This window comes from Dendroctonus ponderosae, unplaced genomic scaffold, assembly GCF_020466585.1.
Source record: "Dendroctonus ponderosae isolate FM_Combo_2020 unplaced genomic scaffold, Dpon_F_20191213v2 Dpon_F_20191213_9, whole genome shotgun sequence".
In the NCBI taxonomy this organism is placed as follows: Eukaryota; Metazoa; Arthropoda; class Insecta; order Coleoptera; family Curculionidae; genus Dendroctonus; species Dendroctonus ponderosae.
In genome coordinates, this window is record NW_026019116.1 from 6,212,792 (window position 1) to 6,217,896 (window position 5,105).

At 41.3% G+C, this 5,105-nt stretch overlaps 1 protein-coding gene across 1 annotated transcript in view; it reads left to right on the plus strand.

Moving 5' to 3' along the window:
- Positions 1 to 851: 851 nt before the first annotated feature.
- LOC109543330 (discoidin domain-containing receptor 2) overlaps positions 852 to 5,105 on the plus strand; it is a gene marked incomplete in the record, with an annotated part of 18,910 nt that continues 14,656 nt past the window's right edge. The window contains 1 exon segment of the mRNA XM_048669715.1: positions 852 to 1,058.

Sequence of the window (5,105 nt, forward strand, 5' to 3'; positions counted from 1 at the left end):
GTATACGGGAGTGCGATCAGGTTTTTCTCGTTCCCCCAACAATTCCGAACAAAAAAGGTGTTCTTGATGGCAACCGGAAAATGCAGCCGTTTTCGAGATATCCGAGATTTAAACCTTAACCAACGCGTTTTCAGTTTGAAATTTTTTAAAAAATCAGACAGGTTTTGGATTTCTATTACATTTTCTTCCCCATATCCACCCGGGGGTTGTCTATAGATTACCTAAATTTCAAGCCTCTACTCGTTGAGGTTTGAATGGGGGGAATTTTTTTACTTGAGCTTGTACGCCTCAGTGTCTTCGCAAACTTTACAGGGGGTTTAAGTGGAAATTTTCTGTTTCCACAGTCTCATTGATTTTTTCACTGAAACAAATTTTGAGACCCAAAAGAACTTCCAAGAGATCGTCCACTCTTTCATGTTCAAACATGCACTGTGCTAAAGTGCCACACTAGATTTTTCTCAATGCATCCGGACATTTTCGTTGATATGGCAACGCCGGGTTTCATGTCACACTTCAAAGTTTCACAATTTTATGACAACTTTTGGGTGCCCAGCTTCCAAACCATGCAATAAAGACAATTTGCCGGCAGTCGACAGACTTAACGCTTTCCACAGAGGCAAAAATTGAGACTTTCCTAAACAACGTTTCGGCTTTCACTTTTTTTAAGTGGTTTTGACTGAAGAACCGGAAAAACTCGATGTTCCAGATTCAATCAATACCTGTGCTATCTAAAAAGTATCTGGATAGTTGCTCAGCTACAGGTCTGACGCGTGCTGACGCTGTGTGGTGGGGCCAGCGTCGTGACGCCGATCCAGGCAGGAGTGGGGAGGGCGCTGCTCGCCCATTGGCGGCGAAACGATGGAAAATCCTCGGCAGTCGATCAGTAGGTGCGAAGAGTTGCGTTAGTGTCGTGCGTAAACGGTTGCGCGACTGAACACGCTCAAACACGCTCGAAAGTGTCGCATACCTACGAATTTTCTAAGTTGGAAGTGAACATTTTGTGTCTCAGTGTTGGATTTTGAGGAATATTTTCCATTTTTGAGCGTCCATCGACAGATGTAAGTTCGTCCCAGACTAAGAACCAAATATTTTCTCCCGATCACTTGAGGAATTTTTGAGGCAAACTTATAAAGTCCTTCCGTTGTTCGCTTTTAAGTCATCCGATCCACTAGCGTCATCTGTTTAGATCGCTTGAGGTCGTAAATATATTTTTTTGGTGCACCCCCACCCCGCAACCCAGACATATGGGACTGGAAAAATAAATAATATTTTGTCAGCCCCGGCAAATTGAGGGTTTATTTATGAAACCAGCTAGTTTTGTTTAGTCTGGCCTGTATTGGCTGGAACCTCTTGAGAATCTCTCAAGAGGGAGTTTTGGCCCATTGGTGTTGTTCTACGTGGTCGATGCAAAGATGCACTTCAAAAACAGCGTTGGCACATCCACCAGTTAATACTGGGATATCTACCACCTATCTGAAGAGACAGGAGGTAACAGTTCACAAGCGAAAATAAGTCCCCTGAAGAAAAATTCACTGATTTGGCTTCAAAAGCCGGTTGGGGGTATAACAGAGGATTATTTCAGAGGCGATTCGCATAATCATCTACATGCTTTGCGCGAATATCTGCAAGAACATCGCACAGAAATCTGGCAATCCTGGTTTGAGGGCTGATTTGCATCAGTGAACTCCCAAAGCTCCCCAATGGGGGAAACCTGGCAACATCGAAACGGTGGGATAATTATTAGAGAAGAAAAAAGCACGTGAAAACACTGCCGAAAGTGTCACTTTTTAACGACACGAATGATTTATGGTCCTTCGAAAAGAAAAACCACACGAATTCAAACAATGAAACACCTGCATGCGTGTGAAGGAGCCCAAGGAAGTGGGCCAACATACACGTACATTTTTTACGACAGTACGTAAATGGCACGTTGTGAATCGATAATAAATCGACCAAAAAAGCGAAAAAAAATTGAATAAATCCTGGATTTTAAAGCAAGCCGATAGTAAGTCGCACTCCACCTTACTGATGCTGATGACACCGTCGTCACACTTTAACGCGAATTATTGGGAACCCGGAAAGCATGAAATTAATTCCCCAACAGCGGTTTCGTGGATTTTGCGTTGATTTTCACACGAGCAAAACCGCAGAAAAGTGAACGATTTTGGAGGAGAATCGGCTCCGTATCGAATCAAATCGCCGCAACATTCAAAGTCGAATTGGGGACAATCGAAGTAAAAACAGTGGCAGACGGTTTTAATTAGGTGAAAAATACCCGAACGATTATTAGAGAGACGATAGGGCGTAGTTCCTAAATCTGTGGGGCTTTGCGTTCCAGATAATCTTGGCTTAAATTCGGCCTAATTGGCCATAAATCGTTGCTTCCCGTCTACTTAAGTGTTTAATTGTCTTCTCGGTAAAGAGATCGTGTTTCGTGCCACTCGAGAACAACCCAACATGATTCATTTCTACTTTTGGATGATTTTTTGCAATATTTTACTTATCGTATTCACTAGGTTTGCGGTGTTTTTCGTTTGCAAAATCTGCTTTAATCACAATAAATTGGGCTCGCTCTGTATAAACTCCCTACGACTGGCGTAGTCAAAAATTCTTAATACCCTGAACTGATACGTTTTGTTTGGAACAACGCAATACATTGTTTGGAACAACGCAAGAGGAACAAAGACGCAAGAATGTCCACGTTGTGGTTAGACAAAGACCCCAACATGCTGTGACATTTGTCACAGTGACAACTGTTTACAGCATGTCAACCTGAAATGTCCATCGATTTTCTCACTTGCGCCCGTGGAAATTGAGCACAGCTGTTCCTTTTCTGATTTCAAAAATTCATGCATTATTATGAGGTGTGTGAAATTGTTTTTCAATCGTCTTATCAATCGGATTATCTGAAATCATTGTTATAAATGGTTTGTAGCTTGACGTGTTATCTTTGGCGCTTCGAGCTAATCAATCAACTAATCGCCAAACTTGACGTCGTCTCCTAGCGAATGATTCCGTTTTTGTGTACACTTCAATTGGACGCATTCAATTTATACATTCGTCCATAAGGTTCAAAAATTTTCAATCGATAATGATGCAAATAGTTATAGCCGTTTTAATGCGCACACTCACTTCAATCATAACCCCACTTCAGTTTTCCACATCAGTTTTCGGTGTTTTCCCGAATGGTCGGATGCTTGATGTTAAGGGCAAGAAGTTTGCATGTTTCCAAGTGAGAGAATCGATGGATTTTTCACTCTGATGTTCACTCAGAGATCTAGATCACTAGATAATAATTTAACTGATAATTCATTTCTAAAATAGAATCGTCTGGGTTTTTCGCAATAAAACGAAAAAGCTCAAAAATTGACTCCCAAAAGTGCAAAATTGAGTCAGATTCCATCCAGAGCCAATGCAAAGCTTCCCTTACTTTGTCCCCCAAGTCGAAAAGCCCCAAAGTCCTGGTTGTCACTGTGACAGTGACACCAGCTAAACTATGTGTCGATGCTTGTCTAACTAGAACATGGACGTGTTTTCGTCTCTCTTTTGCTTTGCCCTAGTTGTCACTGCGACAGCGACACCTGCTAAACTATGTTTGGGTTCTTGTCTAACTCGAACGTGGACGTCCTTTCGTCTTTGTTCATTCATCAGTTGGGCGTTTTAAGAAGCAAATTTTGATCCATTTAAACCGAAAACTGTTTTTTTTTGTTTGCTTTAGGTTTCAATTAATGATCCAATCGTATCTTGCGCCCCATAAAACTTGGAAAATGTTGGTGGAAATGTTGCCCATTTCGCATTTGGTGCGATGTGTGTTTGATGATGGCTGAAGAATGCCATTAAAATTTTTCGGCCCAGCAAGTGGGTTCAGTAGGGGCCCATAAATAAGCCCTACCGGCTGACAGGGAGCTTTGAGCCATAATGAACTCACTGTCCCGGCCGAGGTATTAAACCGTGACTTTGTGGCTAATTTACGGTCGTGCATGTCGGCTGTTTTAGGTGGTTTTTGCAAGAAATTCGAATTACATCAGTTCCCATTAATATCGATTATCGATCAGCAAATATTGATAAATCGGGTCGGTGTGCAAAAACCCATTGTTTTTGCTGCAATCTTATCTATTTAGTTGCAGATAAGTTCAGTAAATAAGTGCGCTAGTTAAAGTCTTCGATCCAGGGAAAACCTTTTAAAAAAGATTTATTTTCAGAACGACGAGTTAACTTATAACTGAACTTATACTAAGATTACAATTGGTAAGCATTTACTTCGTTGACCAATTGATTACAGGGTTTATAACTCGCGAGAAAGACGAACAATCTAGAGAAGTATGATATACATATGCAGGAGGCGCGGTGCGAGCTGGAGATAAATAAAAATAAATTATTCAGACGCTCTGAAGAAAAACACAGATAAATCTTCCACTTAAATTCCCATATATCAAGTCGGCCACATAGTAAATATGGCACTAAAAGCCCAGTAAACAATTACTGAACGAAATTTACTGGACCGACACGTCATGTTTGTTCTCTGTTCATTTCTCAGCAATTATTTCCAGATGCGGCGCTCGGGCGACGAATTCTGATGAGCGAAATGCCTGCTTTCGGTGCACCCTTCAACTTCGTCACTTTACTAGTTCAAACATGTGCAAATGAAAATGCTCCTGGATCTACAGCATTATTCTCCTCTAGTCGCTTTTATGTCGAAGGCCCAAACATGTTTACACAAGATTTAATAACCAAACCAAACTGTTCATAATCTTCAAGGCGTTTAAGGTTATCTCTGCAGTCAACGTTCACTTAAAACCGGCAGTAAAGTTTTAATTATCGACAATTTGGGTGATTATTAATGAATCATTGCGTCAAGCCAGCGCTCTTATCGGGTCTTTTACCCACTCAATGTTGCTTAGAACAAGCGCATGCAATTGAAAAAAAAACACAACCTAACATGTTCCCTAAATGCTGCTCAATAATGCAGGACTCGTCACCGCTTAGACAGGACCGAATCCGAATTAAAAGCGAACGAAACAATAGTCGATTCGACACCACGCATTTCTATAGAGGATTTGCCATGGATTAGGGCCGATGACTTTTTCACAAAAGGCGCTCGACAG